The sequence below is a fragment of the Notamacropus eugenii genome, chromosome 5 (genome assembly GCF_028372415.1).
Source record: "Notamacropus eugenii isolate mMacEug1 chromosome 5, mMacEug1.pri_v2, whole genome shotgun sequence".
Taxonomy (NCBI): Eukaryota; Metazoa; Chordata; class Mammalia; order Diprotodontia; family Macropodidae; genus Notamacropus; species Notamacropus eugenii.
Window position 1 is genome coordinate 460,732,123 of NC_092876.1, and position 20,631 is coordinate 460,752,753.

Consider the following 20,631-nt stretch of genomic DNA (forward strand, 5'->3'; position numbering starts at 1 on the left):
TGATAGTGTTTTGGTTGTTCAGTATTGCTAAGTATTTTTTGGATGCCCAAGAGAAAACCTGATACGTTTATTTCGAAAGACTGACTTTGCTAAAGCTTGATCGTCCTCTTGTAATTGCCATTCTTACTTTGTAAATGAAAAAAAAAGAAATGGGGGCAGCTAGGTGGAACAGTGGATAGAGTGCTGGCCTGGGAAGTCAGGAGAACCTGAGTTCAAATCCAGCCTCAGACACTGACTAGCTTTGTGACTCTGGGGAAGTCACTTAGCCCCCATTGCCTTCCCCATCCCCCAGAAGAAAAGCACATAATGAAGCAGATTTAGAGGGAGTTTAGAAGTCCTTTACAGAGTTTGACCTCCTTGTCCTTGTAGAAACTGAGGCTCAGAGAAATACGTGACTTTCCCAGAGCCAGTATTTGAACTGAGGTCTTTAGTGTTTTTAGCACCGCACCACTTTGCTGTTATTTTCTATTGGGATTATATTATTCTTAGACTTTCTCCATTTATGGACACAAAAGGCTGGGTGGTCTCATGGGCAGAGTTCTGTGCCTTCCCCTTTCCCTTTCCTCCCCTTTTTAGGTTTCTGCTAAGATTTGGCTTTGTGACCTTAAGCAGGAATGTAGAGAGGATTAATATGGATTTTTGTAATGCTTTCTGAGCTCCTTAGAAGAAAGGTGCTAGGGCAATCCAAAATATTGGTGTGAAGATGATGTAATGACTTAACAAGATGTCTCATGCCCAGATAGTCTGAGAAAGCCCACAAAGAATTGGAGAGTTTGATGTTTAGGAACTGAAATGGTGGTTGGCTGGGCAGTTGAGTTTCTTACAGGTTTTCCTATAGACAGTTCAGGTGCACTGATTATTAGGGTTCTTGGTAAAAATGTCGTGGTATTATGGGATTCTTGTTACAGGACTAGAATGGACCTTAGAGGCCCATGGAGTCTAACATCCTCATTTTACAAAGGAGAAAGCTGAAGTTAAGTGACTTACCCAGGGTCTCAGAGATAGGAAGTTATCTGAGGTCAGATTGAAATCCAGATGTTTCCAGTCCCCAAGGCCTCTCTTCCCTGTGCTACACTGCAGTGTGATTTTGGAGATCACAATCTTTTTCAGATTGGGGAAAGATAATGAAATGCATCTTGACCACTTAAAAAAAAACCTGTCACAACTTGAAGCTGAAATTGATTTACAGAGTGCTCTTTTAATAGGATTAAGTACAATGAAAAGTCAAGTACTTTATCTAAGAGGATATAGGAAGAATTTTGCATTTTAAACCTTTAAAATTAAGGTGTCCTGATAACAATAATTATCTTTTTTTTTACACTACCTTGATGCTTTAAAAGCTCAAAGTACATGAGTAATACTCTATCTTTTCTTCACGCTCCCTGTTTTAAGGAGAAGCATATGTATTATTGTCCTGACTTTATACATGGTATAACTGAGGCACAGAGGTTGACTTGTCAAGATCACAATTAATATGTAAAATTGTACTCGAGTCCAGAATTCTCATCTTCTAATCCAGGGTTCTTTGTGGTTAGATACACTCACAAACATTTGTATGAGGCATAAAAAGGAAGGTGTAGATTTCCAAAGGATTATTTTAACCCCTTCTTAATCAGACTTTTCTAGGATATATGTTTATGGCAAGATGGGGCTCCCCAATCAGATTAAAAAAACATATACAGAACATGACCATAATTTAAAAAAAAATCCAGCTTCTGAAACCACAAGTTTCAAATGGCTTTCTGTCATCATTAGACACTAAAAATGTTACCTTATTAGATTAGCAACATGTTAAGTCCAGTAATTTGGTGTAAATTTATAATTATTATAGTATAGTTTTAAAAAATTGGAGCTTTGCCAAAAATAATGTTCCCCAGGGGAGGAGGCTGGTTCTAAATACCATTTCCTCAGAACATTTCAAGGAACTAAAGTTCTCGGAAAAAAATTTAGCAGGCAGACGTCATGTGCATCTCACATACCAGGCTTGTTGGTTTTGATTAGTCAATTAAATCTATGTGAATTTTTCCTTCATTGATCAAGATTCAACTAATCTATTGAGATATGTCTTCTGTCTTGGAAGTTGGAGGATCACTCAAATCGATGGCGTCAGAAAAATTATATTTTGTCTGTGAGAGCATCTTGCCTTGCATTGTTAATCTGCACCTTTCAGGCCACAGGTTATCTTCACTTGTGAAAATACCAGTTATTTTTTGAATGAACTTGCAACATTGTCTCATTCTCTTATCATCATCTTGTGCATGTGTGTGTAAATAATGCAGAGTTTTTACTTTCCCAGGCCTTAAACTGATCCAAAAAACTACAACCCCCCATCCCCCCAAAAAACCCAAACAAACAACTTTGATTCTTGTACGTCTTAAAAGAGGCTCTGCTTTCCTCCTGGCTTTCATACTTTCATGTATTGATGTTCAGTTTGTCAGATTTCACATAAAAGGCCTAGCTGGAGATCAGTGAAGCCATGCGCCTGAATGAATGAGTTCATCCGCATTCACCTCTTTGGAGTCTGGCTGCCTAACGTAATATCAGTGACTGACATGGTCTGTTCAGGAAACCCAGACTTTCCTAACTGGTTTAATAGCGATCTCACACCAAAGACACACACACACACACACACACACACACACACACACACACACAATTTTACTCTGACTGGTAGATTTTCAAACTTTTGGGAACAAGAGGAAAGCTAAAAGTGTTAGAATGTCTATAACATTTCCTCCTGTTCCCTTTCCGCAGTATTATTTCTTTATTGTTATTGTAACTGTAAGTGAGCAAATGAGCAAGCTAGGGAACTACCTTAACAGGCACTGTCTTCAGTCCACCCCACCTTTTTCAGAAGAGTTAGTGGATTGAGACTAACACTTGGCTTGTTGGATCCTTAAACAAAATGTAGCATCTCACGCCTACTCCCGCTACCCCCACTCACTCTCTTTAGACTAACTGAGGATGATTGGTTTATGTGTTTGCTGTGATCTTTGGATAGCCCCAAGTCTTAGCCATATGGACTGCTTAATCACAGGCAGGTGGACAGTTTTCTTCTCGTTTCAGCAAGAGCAAGTGGCTATTTTTCCTGTGGCCTCTGCTTTGAATGCCCCCTTGCGTGCAATGTAACAATCTGTAAAAATTGTTCTGGTCATCTGAGCCTTGTTTAATTTTCCCTAGACTAGCCATCCAGGACATTTGGATTACATTTTCCTATTCTCAGCTGTTCTTTCCAAGCTTAGAGAAGATCCATTGCGCTGACACAGTATTGTTTGTTAGACCTCTTAGTTTTTACTCTATGGTTAAATGTGTGTGTGAATGTGAAATGTTAAATAGCCTGCCTCCAAAAATCTTAATGATTGCAGTTTGCAAGTCCAGAATTCAACCTTTCTTCTACACATCATCATAGGATCACAGATCCATAGATTTAGAGCAGAAAGGGACCTTGAAGATATCAAGGCCAACCTCCTCATTTTATAGATAAAACAATTGAGTCTCAGAGAGGTTCAATGACTTGGCTAAGGTCATAGAGCTATTCTGTGTGTCTGAGGTGGGATTTGAACTCATGTCTTCCTGACTCCAGGTCAAGCACTCTCTACTACTCCACACTTCTACATTTTTGCATATTTGGATTCCACATCTGCACGACTTGGTTGTATTTGAATGCCCTTCTGTTTCGTTTCTGCCAGTTCTTACTTTGTGACAAGAGCTAAGATTTTAAGAAAGGCAGATGCTTGGTTTATCTTATTATCTTATACTTTCAGATTTATTGATATTTGTGAAGTTCTTAATGTACATCCTGTCATTTCACTCTTACAGCAACCTTACTAGTAGGCACTCTAGCTATCTTTCTTTTTTACCCTGTTACATAGATGAAGAAGCTGAAAGTCCTCGAGCTAATTAAGTGACTTGTATCTGATCACCCTGAGAGTAAAGTATTCAAAGATGCAAACCCAAGTCTTCTTGACTCTTAGGCCAGCACTTCTTCCATTAAGCTACCCTGCCATTTGAAAAGAAAATATTCTCCCTCATTTGTAATGTTAGCCCTGACTTCTGCCACAGTGGAAAAAGAGGAGCAGATAACAAAGGAAAAACCTTGCTCCTCAAAGAACTAAAGAATCTCTCCTAGAATAATTAGGGAGTGCAGTGGGTGGACCAGGGTTCTACTGTTAAGGACTCCATTTCCCTTTGTGTGACTGAATGACTGTGTGACCTTGCCTGAGTCTCTTTTTTTCCCGCAAAATTTGTTGTCTTCTGTCTCATCTGCAAAAAGGGAAAAAGTAATGTACTGCTGTTTTCTAGCTTATAAAGCCTTGGGGGATAATAATAGCTCCCATGTCTCTTCCATTTTAAGGGTTATAAAAGCCTTTCCTCGTATGGGTAAGGAAACTGAGACTTAGGGAGGCTGTGATTTGCCAGAGGTCATGTGAGTGATGTCAGAGCTAAGTCTTGAACCTAAATTCTCCTGATTTCTGGAACTCTAGTCCAGAAGTTTTTAATCTTTTTTTTCTGGAATCAGCTGTTAAGTGCCTACTGTGTACCAGGTACAGTGCCAGCCTCTGTGCAAATATTATCTCGTTTGGTCCTTACAGCAATACTATGAGGTAGGGGCTATTATTATCTCCATTTTATGATTGGGGAAGCTAAGGCAGACAGAGGTTAAGTGATTTACCCAAGGTCGCTAGTAAGTTTTGGGGGCTGAATTTGTATTCAGGGCTTCCTTCCTCCCAGGTGAGCCCTCTAGCCACTGTGCCACCAGCTGCCTCCATGAACCCCTTGGAGAAATTGGCAAAAACTATGGAACCTTTCTCAGAATGTTTGTTGCCTGTATTATAATTGAAGGAAATGCTGACTTTCAGTTAGAGGTTAGTGAAAATAATTTTTTTTTTTTTGTCATTCAAGTTCACAGATCTCTGAAATCTATCCACAGATTTCAAATTAAGAATCATTGTTCTAGTTCAGGGGTGGGGAACCTGCAGCCTCAAGGCCACATGTGGTCCTCTAGGTCCTTAAGGGCAGCCCTTTGACTGAATCCAAATTTCACAGAACAAATCCCGTCAATAAAATGATTTGTTCTATGGAACTTGGACTCAGTCAGAAGGTCTCACCCAACTGAGAAGATTGCCTCAAGGGCCCATGTTCCCCACCCCACATCTAGTCCCCCTTCTACATTTCCTTAAGAATCTTCAACTGACACTCTATAAACTTCAAAATCACTTCTAAAAGTCAGGTCTGGTCACTCCTATCTTGTTACCTAAGTGGTAACTTACAAAGGTTATGTGTATTTCTTGTAACCTTTACGGATATAGGTGTTAACAATATACCTTCAAAACTTTCATTTGGGCTTTTGGTTTCTTTCTTAAGTAAAAGCTGTGTCTGGTCTGTATTTGTCCTTCGTTTTCGAGGAAGACCATGACATCGGAGAAATGATGACATGACTTGTGCTTGACTTTGTTTTGAGTGAGGGAGGGCTGTGCAAGGTAGGAAAAATAAAGAAACTCTTTCTGCAGTCTAACACTTCCAACTGTTCTACTTTACTGACAGGTACTATTCGACTGAAGAAATACTGTCTTGGGAGAAGATGCTGAAGTGAGGAACTCTAGGGTGTGTAAGGAGCTGACTAGTTCTCCCCAAAAGTTGGCCTGGTTGGTGACTCGATGTTGAGCTCTGTCACTGTGTACAGGCTTCTTAGGTTTGTTCTTACAGATATACTTTTCATCCAGTATCTCTGTCTAGTGGCATCCTTATTAAAGGGAAGTAGAGAGATTCCATGCTGCCTTTAAAGAGGTGGACTGCAAGATACATTCACAAATTATTTCCAGTTTATCTTTAATTATAGTTTGTTTGTATGTTGTTTTTCTCCTGTTTGAATGTGAGCTCCTTGAAAGCAGACCTCTTCCCTTTCTTTGTATACCCATCATTTAGCACAGTGTACATGGTAGGTACATAGTAGGTGCTTTATAACACAGTCACTTTCAGTTCCTACTCCTGTTCCTTGAGCTGTTGATCTGACTTCTTTTCAGTTTTGAACTGCTAGAGAGATAGTCATTTTGGGCAGCTAGGGGGTAAAAATCATTGAATCCAACAAGGTTAGAGCTGGAAGAGACTTTCGTTAGAGATGAACAATTTTGGAAATAAAATCATAGTTAGAAAGGACCGCAGAGATCATCAGGCCCTAGTGTAACCCACTTGTCTTACAGATATAGAAACTGAGACCTAAAGGTTAAAGTAACAGAACTAACACATGGCAGAACTGGGGCTCAAACCACGGTTTTCTGGGATTTTTTTTAATAATGTTATTGTTTTATTGTGTTTTCTTTTGCAACATGGCTAATAGGGAAATATGTCTTGCATGACTTCGCATGTATAATCCATATCAAATCGTTTGCCTTCTCAAAGAGGGGAAAGGACCTGGAGAAGAGGATATTTGTAGCTCAAAATTTTAAAAAATGAGTGTTAAAAATATTATTTTGTGTAAAATAAATATAAAAATTTTTAAAATGAGGAACTGTTTTCACTACTGTCAGGATATATTCTTTTCAAAAGGCCAAGGGGGTCAGGTCCTTCAGAACAACAGGTCTGCCTGCTTTGTTCCCTTTCTTTTGGGGGCTTAGTAGAATATGAATTTTTCAGGTATCACAACAGAATCTTCTTAAATACCTCCTTTTTTCCATATGACCCTGATATCATCATGGTTTGCTGGGATTCACCATTCCGGCACAGGTCACTTCCCTCATCTACTAAAGGAGTGGGTTTCACTGAGTGATCTTCTAAGGTCTGTTTGTCACGTTTAGAGTGGGCCCTCTGCTTTACCTCCCACCTCATCTCTCAGGAGACTGTTTTTACTTTTATTAGGAAAAAGCTCTTCATTTGCCTAGTTTTAATAGCTCTCTCTTAACCCTTGAAGAAAATACAAACCCCGGCCTCAGGTGTTTAAAAAAAATTAGAGGAAAGGGGACCATTCTTTCCATTTCTTAGCTAACACTTAATTTCTCATATGAGGCAGCTCGGTGTTGCAATGTGTAAAGTAATAGCCTTGGAGTCAGGACAATCTGAGTTCAAATCTGGCTTCAGACCTTCTCTGTGTGACCCTGGCAAGTCACTTGACTCCATTTGCTTCAGTCTCCTCATCTGTAATATGAACTGGAGAAGGAAATGGCCAATCAGTCCAGTATTTTTGCCAAGAAAAACCCTAAATGGGGTCACGAAGAGTGGGACGTGGCTGAAAAAGGACAGAATAGCAGCCCATTTCTCATGTAGCGGGACTTCCTAAGTGTGTTCCGTTCTCTCACAACTTAAGATTTTGATTCACCATGCCAGTCAGTCTCACTTAACAAATGAAGCATGACGTACAGTGTGGTTAAGAGGGAATTCGCAGTAGTAGCAAGATCGCTGTGCTTGAAGCTAGAAGCCAGTTGCTGACTGGGTGACCTTGGGCAAGTTAGCCACCTTCTCCTCCTCTGGGAATAACAATAAGCAGAATAATATCTTTCCCACCTCACCTCAAGGGGTCATAATGAGAGGAAATTAATTACTCAATGTGAAAGCGTTGAAAACTACAGAGTGACCAGTGGAGGCATGTTATTGTAGCACCTCACCATGTCATTGACACACAAATGTTCGTTGTATTGAATTGTGTGATATTTGCTACATGGCAAAGTAGGAAGAAGTCATGAACTTTCAGCTTGAGGTGTTGCTTAACCTGCTTAGTCATGTAACTCCTTCAGATCTTATCATTAGTAACCAATTATTTAAAAAATTTGTTAACTTAAATATGGAGGTAGCAAGATGTAGTGAAAAAGGGAATCAGGAGATCTGTGTTCTAGGATCTAGGATTTTCCTCTCGTTGGGAGTCATTAAATCCCTCATCTGCAAAAACATGGAAGTTGTATTAATATTAGCCCACATTCTTGCAAGCACTCTCCTTACAGCAGCCCTGTGAGGTAAGTATTACAGAAGTGTTATCTCTTTTACAGATAAGGAAACTGAGGCTCAGAAACTTGCCCAAGTCAGATGCTACCGAATTCCCTATCTTCTGATTGTGCACCCCTGGACTTCCTCTGTGACTAGGCAGGCCTAACCCTTCCTAACTCTAAAAGTTACAACAAAACTTAGTTTCTGTATTTTGAAAGTTTTTCCACACTAACTCTGATCCCCAATCAGCTTTTGGTTTTTTGTTTTTTTTTTTTTTTACTTAGAAAAGGGAAAACTGATTTCACCTTTAAACTTTTGTTCTTGCAGTAGAATTGGTGGGCTGTGAGACACATGAAGTTTGGCAGCGGAGCTCCTGTCAGAATGGCCCATCTTGATGCGCTGACCTCATCCCGAAAGCTGCTCTAGTGTAATGATTTTGAGCTGTAACAGACTCAAGGACTGAAGGGAAGATCTTTTATTCCATCTAAAGTATTCAGTGTTGATTCTCTGTTACACACGCCGCCACCTTTTTGTTTTGTCTTTGTTAGAGTCATAATAATACCATGAATTTTTGCAGTCTCTTTCCCCAAGCAGCTCAGAATGCCAGGCACATAGCCTTATAGAGGATTGTTGTTTGCTTTATGTAAAGGTTAAAGGGTACATCATTGTTTTCCTTTTTAGTATGGGAAAGATAGAGCTTCATGAGAATAAAGGGGCTGGCTTAGAATCACCTGTGGAGGAGCAAAAATAACAATCCCCCATTGTTTTCTTTGGTCTCATGATGGTGAGTGTCTGGACTCTTCTGTTATCTTCATTATTTTATCAGAACATGAAGAAACTTATGTTCAGCATTTATGAAAGAATTTCTTAATTGTCCTAGTCATTATCATGAATCCCCTACCAACTATGTGCAAGATGGGCCAAAAAGATAGTGTAGTACAGCAGTTCTCAAAACTTTCTTCATCCCTTAAAAATTATTGAGGATTCCTCACCCAAAGAGCTTTTTTGTCTGTTTTACCTATTGATATTTTCATATGAGAAATTAAAGTATCTTAGTATGAAGATAGTTTTGACCTCATAGACTCCTGAAGGGTCTCCAGACTTCCGGCACAGGGATCTCCAGATCACGCCTTGTTAACCCCACTGACATTGTGTGCAGATAAGGGAAGCATAGAAGCTGTTGTCTAGCAGATAAACAGGTACTCAGTGTTTATTAATTTAAGAGGAAGGAGAGGCTTAGTGCTTGGATTGACACTCTGTATAGGTTTGATATTGGATTGATTACGTTTGTGCCAGCAGAAAAAGTCATTTCTCTTTTTGGTGAAATAAGGCATTTGTTGTTGTTCAGTCATGTCCAATTCTTCATGACCCCATTTGGGGTTTTCTTGGCAAAGAAAGGTACTGGAGTGGTTTGCTCCTTCCTTCTCCAGCTCATTTTCCAGATGAGGAAACTGAGGCAAACAGGCTTAAGTGACTTGCCCTGAGTCACCCAGCTAGTTAGTGTCTGAGTTCATATTTGAACTGCAGTCTTCTTGACTCTAAGCCCAGCACTTTGTCTACTATGCCACCTACCCAAATCCTATATCCCTAGAGGATCACCAGAGTATGGAAGAAGCAATAGGCTATTGAGAAAAGGTACTTAAATAGAGTGATCTTGGGGTTGAGCTGGCTTTTCCCTTCAGCTCATCTGAAACTTACCTTGATAAAAGGGTAGTGCTGTGGAATTCAGACTTCCTCGTGGGCATTTATTTAAGTCTACACAACAGCAGTGTTTCTGTGCCTCCTCTTTTACAGAAGACTGTTTCATTCCCCAGGGCTTTTCACCTGGTACTCTTTCCTAACCTTTACTCAATGTTATTATTTCGTGGCAGTGTAGATGGGGATTGACTCCTACTTACTTAAGTGTTATACTACACACCTTTTGGTTCAGAGTAAAATCTGCAGTGCTCTGTTTGCTATGTGAGCCTGATTTTATTTTTAGTCAGTACAACCTAATGCTTTATGATAGTGACAGAAGTTTAAATGACTGACTTCCTGAGTGAAGTCTAGCAGAATGACTGCCCCCAAATTCTTGCTTCCAGAAATATCCTCACCCATGAACACTACGGGGTCTCTTTATGGGTTGTGAAACCCAAGAGTAGTTTAAATGGTGACTGTTTCCCACTGCCTCAGAGCTGGATGTTGTCATCCATTGGTCCTACATGGAAACCGTGTTGAAAGCAGGAAAGTTGTTAACAGGATTTCATTGGGAAGGAGCATCCTAGGGAAGTGAGCAAGGAGAGGGCGACATGAGATGTTTGATTGGAGCACCCAAGAGAGCAGCTCTTGTCACTTGACAGACTTTAAGTGAATTAAGTTCTATTCAGCAAATATTAGTATCTACTCTTTCAGTGTTTTTTTCTTTTTTTTCTCATTTTGTTATTCTGTAACAAGTTATTCACTTGTTTTCACTTGTGTCTGAGTTTTTATGACCCCATTTTGGGTTTTCTTGGCAAAGATACTGAAGTTTGTAATTTCCTTCTCCAATTCATTTGACAGAATTTGAAACTGAGACAAATAGGGGTTAAGTAACTTGCCCAGGGTCATACAGCTAGTAAGTCTTTGAGGCCAGATTTGAACTCAGAAAATGAGCCTTCCTGACTCCAGGCATGGCACTGTGCCACCTCACTGTTCTTTTTCTCCTTTAGCTACCTATCTTGACATCTTCCATTCTGCCTTTTGTTTTAACCTCATAACCCAAATGTCTTCCAACTGCCTTTATTGTTACTAAGTTACAGAAGACCTTGAGACTTAGTTATTTTCTCCTTCAATATCTTTTGTGACTGACCAGTTTAGTTCTGTTTGACTAATAATATTCATCTGTTAATTTCCTGGAGAATTTAAGCAGGAACAAAAGGCGGGCAGAAATTTCAGGATTGTTACCTAGTGTTCAAATGCATGCTTAATCAAAGCTTCCCAGAGTTGCCTGGGGAATAAAGTACTGTTTTTTCTAAGTATTTATTTATTCATTCACGGGACATTTTGAAGCGCCCTGTATTTATAGAGTACTGAGCAAGGCACAAGGAATAAACAGAATTTAGAGAAAATGTGGTCTTTGCCTTCCACGGGCCTTAGTTTCCTCATCTGTGTAATAAGGGGTTTGGACCAGATGTCTTGTAAGTTACCATCTCACTCTAAATCTATAATCCTATAATCTTATTTAGTTTACTATAGTGTGGTTTTAAGACACCATCATCACTAGGTGTAACAGACTGCATTTACATGATAAGTGTATTAGAGAATTGCAAAATAAAGTACTCTGAAGAGGAAGGATGCTTCTGACTTTGGGCTGGGAATCAGCGAGCGCTTCAGGGAGGAGATAGCACTTGAGCTGAGAAGTGTAGAAATTCAGCCAAGAGAGGGAAAGGAAGACTATTCTAGACATGGGGAGCAAGCACTGTAAACAAAATGTGGAGATATGAAAGCATAAGATAGAGAACGGTCCACTTTGATGAGTGAAGAGTGTACGGAAGAACATGATGTAGAGGAAGACAGGGAAGGTAGGGTGCTGGCTGGATTGTAAATGGGCTTGGCATCCTAGGAAAAGGAGCTTAGATTGTACTCTGCAGACAGTATAGTGCCACTAGAGAAACTGCCAGATTTCTGCTTAAAGAAAAAAATTTTAGCAGTGGTGTGAAAGGAGGATGCGGAAAGACCATATAGGTTGTTGTTAAGTCATTTTTCAGTAGTGTCCATAACCCCATTGGGGTTTTCTTGGCAGAGATACTGGAGCGGTTTGCCATTTCCTTTTCCAGCTCATTTTACAGATGAGGCACTGAGGCAAGCAGGGTTAAGTTGACTTGCCCAGAGTCACGAAGCTAGTAAGTGTCTGAGGCCAGATATGAATGAACTCGGAAAGATTCACCGGGCCACCGAGCTCTGGGCCTTTGCAGTTAGTCCAGGTAGGTGGCATGGAGGGTCTGTTCAGAAGTGGTGGAAGTGGGAACAAAGAGGAAGGGGACTCGGGGGGATGTGGGGAAGAGATAGAATTGGCCGGACTTGGTGGCTGTTAGTTATGAGAGATGAGGAAGAGGTAAGAGGCAGGGATAATCCTAAACATTTAAATACGGGAGACTAGGTGAATGGTGGTGCCATAGACAGAAATAGCAAAGTTAGGAGAGGACACAGTTTTGGCAGAAAGATGGTGATTGCAGTTTTCGATATGTTACTTCAGAGGGGCGTGGTATAATAAGACAAATAAAATAGCTTAATAGTGAGTTGCTGCTTCACAGATCAGGCTGTGCTGTAGGTCAGATCATATCAACAAAGCACAGTAACTACACACAATAAAAACTGAATAGAAACTCGCCCATTATAGAACATGCTACCCTGTATTAGTCTTAGGCTTCTTGTACCACGACATTTCCACTGTACTGACGTTTTCATGCTCTCTCTTTTTTTTCCTCCAACTATCTAGGCTCTCATCATTTTGGTCGGATTCAGTGAGTAAGGGAGCAAATAAAGATAGTGATCAAAAATGTACCGCCCTCGAGGTTGCAGGGAGAGAGGGTAGCGTGTCAGGAGACTGATTCTGGTTCTGTCTTTGCCATTAATTAACTATATGAGCTTGGGGAAATTATTTCATTTTCTAGTTTTCCAAAAGGTATTATATGAGATGATCTCTAAACTCTGTTCTGGGTATGTAAACATCCCCAGTCATCTGTGTACGTTTGTGTACATCCCCCAAATGCAACTGGGTTGAATGGCATGGAACATCCCATATGACATATCCATGTAGTAACTCGCTTGTGTGGAGTCCTTCAAGCCCTGTATGGTACTTTGCTCAGAAGAGCCTTATGAAGTTGGTAGTATAAATATTACTATTCGCATTTTATAGATAAGAAAACTGAAGATGGGAGAGGTTAAATGACTTGCCTGATGTCACAGCAGGAGAACATTCCAGAACTGGGAATGTGTCTCCTGACGTTGAAGCCAGTATTCTGTGCCCTCCGTAGCATGCTACCTTACCATCAAGGTATAATGTAAATGAATGTGCGTTCAGACTGCTTCTGGTGAATAGATATCTGTTAACGTTTCTCCAAAAATGATAATTTAGTTGTTGGACTTAAGTGGTTGCTATGGATATCTGTCCAAACCTAGGCTAGGGTAATGATTGCCATGTGGCTTAAATGCCCTTAAGGAAAGGAGTATTTAGCACCCTCTCTCAAACGAAATAAGCTTGATGTTGTCCTGGTTTCCATCTGTGCTCATACCTGATGAGTTCACTGCATCCCTCTACTTTTACAACCTGGTAAACTCTGGTATTCAAGTTGGAACCAATAGTTAGTCTAAGTGTGGGAAACCAAGCATTTAAAGTCCATGTGTGTCCATGTACACAGGTACTCTGAGTGTGTGTAGGATGGGCTCCTCTACATCTCCTTCCTAATTCCAATATCCAGTAGTGTTCTTAAGGGATGACTTCCTTAATGAGTCATATTATACTGAATTGAAGAAGACATAAAGATATGAAGATGGTTAGGGAGGAGAAAGAGGGCCATTCAATTTGGTATTCCCTGCTTTGGGATTCAGAATTTAAATAGCTGCTGTCATCAGTACCTACAGATGATGTGGTAATGCTTGGTGCCTGGCATAAAGAGGTAAGTCACACTTATGATGGAGAGTGAAAAGAGATCTTAGAGAGAATCTAAGCCAGCCTTCCTATTTTCTACGCGACAAAACTGAGGCTTAGAGAATGGTGGCTTCCCTAAAGGCACAACAATTTAGGGTTAACTCCAAATCCAGGGCTCTTTCCCCTACATCGCCCTGTCTTCCCTAGCACTCAAGAAGGATAAGTGAGTGGTCTTCCTCCCTGTGCCTTCTAACCTTTACGCACCCAGAATTAACCAGCTGTGGTAAATTGGCTTTTTCTTTTCATCAGAATTCCTTTTAGAGTATCATTGTGATGAAGAGAAAGAAGGGTCCCTATTCTGTGAGCTTTTTATTCGTTCTGGATCGTCGTACTCCCCCAGATTCTGTTTCTCAGTTGAACTCAGACACTGTTTTCAGGCTCAAGAAAGAACCCATCATTCATTTAGCCTGTGCGTGGATGATAGATTTACCAGAAACCCAAGAGTCTGAACTGCAGGGGCTGACTTCATTTTGTTGATGAGAGTGCAGGGAGGTGGTGTATGTTAGGGTTATGTAAAAACTTTGCCCTGTGCCATCCTATTTTTAAAAATTCTCCTCCACAGGCAAATTTGGAGTTCTCTTTTCCACTTAGAAGTATAAAAAACTTAACTCTTCTACGTTCTCTGTAACACACCAGGACATTTTGATAGAAAAATGACTCATTAACTGACTGACCATTCAATAACTTCAGACTGGCTCAAAAAAATTGTAGTAAAGACAGAAGCAGCCCCAGAATATTTGCAGAAATCCTTAGGCTGCTGATCACCTGTTATTAGTAGCTTTTCATGTTTAAAATTTTTGTCATATACAACTTGAGAAATCCTAAGGATACTCTTTAACTTGATAGTTACATCACAGTACTTTAAAAACGTGTGGTTTTTGTGTTGTTTTAGGATAGACAGGAAGAAAAAAGTGAAAACTTATTACTTGTGTCAAGCTTCTAAAACAGGTCGGAGGTCCACCGTTCGGAATCATGATTCCTCTCCAGTGCTTTTAATTAGGGTGACACCTATCTTCCTTTCCCTCTCTCCCTTTCCCTCAGAGGGTCTTTTGAATCTCACTGCCAGCATTTGGAGTTACCGACATTGGTATGGGATCTGTGTGGCAGAAGGTGCCCAAAAAGCAGAGTAATTTTGTCCTCCTTCCCTCATCTTCATTTTTTCATATCAGTGCATGTTTGGCACTAAAGGTGTTTGGGAGAAGAGAGGACAAAATCCCAGAAGCCTTGAGGGAGTTGTATCTGATGTGAATTTCAGTTTGAGTGAAAATTCAGAAGGGCTGCTTTGTGTTTTCATATTGCCCGTTACTATAGAACCAATCACAACATTTGGAAAATAATGCAAAAATGCCCGTGCCCAGCAGGCGAGGGCTGGCTCCCTTCACTAACTGTGGAAAGGGGTGGGGTGGAGTTATATTAGCTTTATCAAGTTGATACACATTCATTAGCCTTGAAAGTTACAAACACATCAGTTTTAAAATTAACTCTTTCTGACACATAGATTTCCTGAGAATTATTAAGTGATTATCCATCCTAGAATACAAATTTAGGAAGAACTTAGGTTTGAAATAGGGTTGCCCCTTAAGGGGCTTTGCACAATGATTTAAAAAATAATAAACTGGAAGAAGACTGTAGCATGCTGAAGTGTGTGTGTGTGTGTGTCTGTGTCTATGTGTGTGTGTGTGTGTCTGTGTGTGTGTTTGGGGGAGGACAAATCAGTGCTTACTCTCTTCTAAAAAATCCAGACTATGGGAAATACAGCTGTGAAGAAGTTATGTTTTCAGCAGGCTAGATGCAGCTTATGATCCAGATGGTGCTTTGCGTAGAGCTGAAACAGTAATTAATGGTTTGTGTTTCCCTGCCATATTAGATTCAAAAGAGCAGAATAGCCTTTTGCCTAGGGCAGGGATTTTTTCCTCTTCCAATTACAGCCTATACCAAATAAACAACTTTGCTCTTGCACATTCAGTATTTCTTCACCATGGCCTGGGTGTTGGCCTTTTTTTCTCTTCCTATTATTGTGGGCTTCTCTAAGCTTCAAATAATAGTTCTGGGGAAACTTACTTATCAGTGCTAAATTAACTTGCAAGTCTCGTAACCTGTTTCCAGCCTGAATGAAAAATAAATTTTCTCTTGGGGTACTGGAGTCAAGAGACTCTGATTGCTCGACAATACTGAATTAGTGAAATTCTACTAATTAAAAACAAAAAAAGGAAGATGTTATTTTCCTCATGAATTTATAAGAACTTGATCGTAAAAGAGAACAGTAATGTGCAAACATGACCCAGATTTGGAAGGTATAAAAAATTTACAGATGTTCTATCTTCTACTGTCTTAAATCTTGAATAAAAAACAAACCAAAAAAACAAAACCCCAACCTGCTCATTAAGTTATTATAACTGCCCTGTTTAGTCTTTAACTCTAGTAAATGAGATGGGAGTGTTCGCAGTTCATCAAGTGCAGAGGTATCTTTAAAAACTTAGTTCTGGTTATTCACATGTCAGGAAGCTGTGCCTGTGAAACGCTTAGTCTCCACTATACATACTGTAAAACACAGGGGTGAGTTTTAAGAGGAAATAGTTCTGTCACAGTAGATTTAATTTTTATGTCTTCTAATATATGTTTAGTCCAAATACAGCATAACCGAAAAAGCATAGAACTATTTCATTCCAACTACAATGTAGCAACGAATCTGGTTTCTCAACTTGCAAGATCTGGATACTTGTCATTAGAAAAAAAACACAACTGTACTGAGTTTAATTCTGGGAAAAGAAGCCAAGTGTCTTACACATTTTCATCAAGCGTTCTGACTCTTTCTTCTTATACCATCAGAATTAATTTGTAATATTAGCTCATTCCAGGTTTAGATGTTCAGAAACCTCAAGGCTCTGCTGAATAACAAAATACTTTTTGTAGACATATCCTGTCAAGGAAGCAGTTTTCTACAGAGCTCACCTTGATCCAAGGCATCATCTTAGGGTGAATAGACCTAGTGCATTTATCCAGTGACCGGAGTTAAAGCAGAAAAAGTTAGAACTCAAAGCTCTGGCAGTTACTTCCTCTTTCCACATTGACATTTGCATGCTCGATTCGGAAAGGAGAAGTGTTGTGTATAGATAAATGCAGGCAGCTAAATAGTGAGCCTCCCATTCTAAGTCTTAAACTGGTTTTACTTTCAAGCCGGGCATGTTCTTCATATTTCATACAGAATTTGCAGTGAAATCACTCCATCGGTAAGCAGTGTGCCGATTGCTTGTGTGCCTTGTGTCACCCAACCACAGAGACACACATGCAGGCACCAGTGAGTATTTTATAATTCCTTTTTACTTTTCCTCAAAGCTGTTTAAATACAGGCAATACTCCATGTGCACTCACTTGGAAAGTGTGTGTAATACCTAACTTTTCCCTTCTTCTTAACATTGAAAATCAGAATGCCTCATCAGTTTCTTCTGCAGCTCATGTTTAAGTTTAAGGTAAGTGGAGAAAAGTTTTCTCCAAGGGTTAATTAAACACACTATGGGAAACCTGTTTCCAGGCTGCAATTCTGAGAGCATGTTAAAAGAAAGAAAGGGAGAGAACAGACCTATCTCCGCTAGCTCAGTCCTCTTTCTGACAGAAGAACTCCTTGTTTTCTTAGGAGGAAAAGAAAAGACAGCTTTCTCTCTTACCTTAGATGTATCTGCTGTGCAACTCCATGATTTAGCCCCTGCCTCCTAGTGCCGAGTCCTCTCAGACATCAGAGACGTGAGCATTCCAGGACTTGGACTAAACAATGAGAGATAGACTCTTTGCATGCCCCAAGCCTATGGAGCATTACGTCATGGCATTGCCATATAAGGAACTCTGTGTTGTGCAGACTCGTCGTGTCTGACTCGTGTACTTTAGTGATAGCCAGAACTGAGAAAGCTTATTAATGGGTTCTGGCTCCTGCTGACGGTCAGGACTGTGTGAAGTATTTCATTTGTCTGTCCAGTTCACTGGGAAAAGAATGTACGGAAGGCTGAGCTGTACCGCTTCCTTCTTGTTATTGATAATAAAGACAGTGAGAGCCATCAGCTGATTAGTTTTTAATAACACCCCCTACCTTGGTTCCCTTGCTCCAAGCCTGAAGGGTTTTGAGAATAGTCTCAGGGGGTTGGGAGGAGGGATGGGGAAGAAGAGATTGGGGAAGTAGGTTGAGGAAAACAGCCTCTGAAGGTGATTTCAGACGTCAGGGAAAAAAAATCTCTTTGTAAAGAGTTGGGGTCCTCAGAGGATAGTATTTTATTTCCTGATGATGTAACTACCAAACAATTCCTCAAGTGATGATGGGAAGGCCAGATGAAATTTTATTTTTTAAAAAATTTTTCCCTAAAAATGAACCTTTCTTTTCCCTGAGGCCCCCCTCCCCCATTTCTGCATGTCCTTATTTTAGTTCATTTAGTTAGGATCAGTTTCCAGAGAAATGTTTTTAGGGAAAATAAATGCCTTATTTTATATTCAGAGGGGAAACAATAAAAGTAGGATTTAGCTTGAGAACCATTTTCGCTTCCTTATTCCTTCCATTCTGCATGTGTCTTAACGCCTCCCCTACCCCACATCCCCTGCCCCACAAGAAAAAAATAGAACTGGGTAACGTCTATAATCTTCCAGTGTGGGAGGAAGTTTGCTCATATAAATCCTGTTGAGGGTTAATGAGATTTATCCTCCTAATTCCTGTGTACGCTGAGAATTAAGTTCTGAAGTCAGGGTCCTCCCTGAGTTGTACAGTTCTGCTAAATAAGTTATAGGTGCATGCGGCTGCTTTGTTTGCAGACTTCAGGTGAACTGAGTAGTTTCAAGAGCATGAATCGATTTTAGAAGCTCTTTAAAAATTGCATTGAAGTAGGATTGCTTCTTAATATGATGTACATATGTCTATAGAATTATTGTTTCCATATGTTTAGCCAAATAGAAGTAATGACAATAGTGCGCTTTCTGTCATGTGTATTCATGTGTTGAAGTTTTAGAAGAATAGCTAGGAGAGATGGTTTAGAATCGAGATGTAGAGTAGAAATCATATACTATATTTGCCTTGATTGTTTTGGGTGGGCTGGCTTCAGCTGTTCCTCTGCTATGTAGAAAATCACTGGGTACCATCCAAATGCAATTTATACTGGCTTCTTCATCATTTGATTTTTAATAGATCTATTTGCTTGACTGGAAGGCATGACCAACTCTACCCTTTAGCTTAATTTGTGGCCCTCCTCCCATTCGTTTTTTAGAGGTTGGGGTAGTCATGCTCATTGTCCGTGAGCGTTTCTGTGCTCTAAATTCATGAAGTTTGTACTTTATGGTCATTTTATTAGTGTGCCCGCCTTCATGCCCAAGTGGACTGAGAAACCTTCCTTACAGGATGGGACATTGTGGCTGTTAGGGGCATTATGTGAGGCATCAGCTATTTTGGCAGAAACCCAGACTCCTTGGAGTTTCTAGTTAAAGGTCCTCATGTCGTCTGTACCTTGAGTTTACCTTTGAAATACAAGTGGTATTGCATATTTACCAGTCTGACTCTGCTGTTGATACTGGATTTTTAAAAATTTTTATATAAATGCTTTCTGTTATTTATAATTCATATATATATATATATATATAAAATATGTAAAAGTTTCCATGTACAATAAGTTGGGCTTATATTTTTCTCTCTCCTTTACATGTTGTAGAATCATGTTGCCCAAAGCCCCCATGTTATAGATGGTGAAATCAGAAGCACAGATAATGTAACTAGGTGAAAGATCCATGTTATGGTACTAGGGAATGGGGGGAGAGTGAGGTGGGGAGACTGGGATTAACACTTGGTCTTTTTCTGGGATACTACATTATTCAGGTTCTAGGCTAAGCCTGACTTGATGGCACCTAAGAGTAAGGTCACAACACATGATTTGTCTTCAAAAGAAATGATGACTATGTCCCACCTTGGACTGGCTTTTGGCTAATTAGTTGAGTGACCAGGTTCAGGTGTGGTGCTAAGAAAGCTATTAGGCTAATGAATGCATTCCTCAGTTAATTTACCTTCGTAGCTATACATCATCACTCCAAGTACAACAAGCTGTCTTACAGGATGGCTTACATCTTGCACGTCATTAAAGCAGAGCAGGCAAAGGACTGAGTAGGGGTCAGTGCAGATCCATTCCCATCAGGAAGCTTGAGGGGATCTTTCAAGGCCAGAATTGCCATCCTATTGACAAATACTTGATCTGGGTCCGTTAAGCCCCTGGACTTTTCTTGTGGTTCTCTGAAACTTCTTCTGCATTTTCATTCTCCTTATAAGTTCTGTGCAATCATTATTTTGTTCATTGTAGAATTGGGTATCGTTCATGCTAAACTTGACTGTATTCTTAATTTGGCCATGCAGAGACAGCATACCCTGGAATGTTGGAATTGACTTCTGGAAGACATGGGTTGCCCATGGCACTAGCTGTATGGCCTTGAGCAAGTCATTTACACCTCTTAGCCTCAGCTTCCTTATCTGTAAAGTGGGCATAATAATACCTGTGTGTTATTGTTCATATGCTTCGGTTAGGTCTGACCCTTCATGACCCCATTTGAGTTTTTTGGATTTTTTTGACAAAAGATACTGGAGTGGTTTGCCATTTCTTTCTCCAGCTCATTTTACAGATTGGGAAACTGAGGCAAACAAGATTCTGTTCCTTGCCCAGGATCATACAGCTAGTAAATGTCTACGTCCAGATTTAAAGTCAGGAGGATGAGTCTTCTTGACTCTAGAGCCCCATGCAGTCTATCAGCTGTGTCCTATAGCTGCCATATAACTGATATCTGTTGTACTTCACAAAGTTGTTATAAGGCATGAAGTATGTGTTCAGTTTTGCTTTACAAAGTTTTCAAGCACTATGGATATAAGTTATTACTATGTAAGAAACCTATTACAGCTTATTTGTGAATCATTATTCATTTCGCTTTCCACTCTGCTCTGTAGAAAGAGTTTTCATTTTCTTGCCTTTTTTCCCAAGTACTTCCAGTAGGCAAATTTAAAGTAGAATTCCTGAGAGCCAGCTATTGATTGCCTAGGGGGA

At 40.0% G+C, this 20,631-nt stretch overlaps 2 protein-coding genes across 6 annotated transcripts in view; one reads left to right on the top strand and one right to left on the bottom strand.

Annotated features, from left to right (window-relative positions):
* Positions 1-17,452, bottom strand: part of LOC140507272 (filamin A-interacting protein 1-like) — a 61,772-nt gene extending 44,320 nt beyond the window's left edge. Inside the window, exon 1 of the mRNA XM_072615388.1 lies at positions 17,248-17,452. The gene's annotated coding sequence lies outside the window, so the exon portion shown is untranslated. The remainder of the gene's footprint in view (positions 1-17,247) is intronic.
* Positions 1-20,631, top strand: part of CMSS1 (cms1 ribosomal small subunit homolog) — a 414,416-nt gene that overhangs the window by 50,283 nt on the left and 343,502 nt on the right. The window lies entirely within an intron of this gene.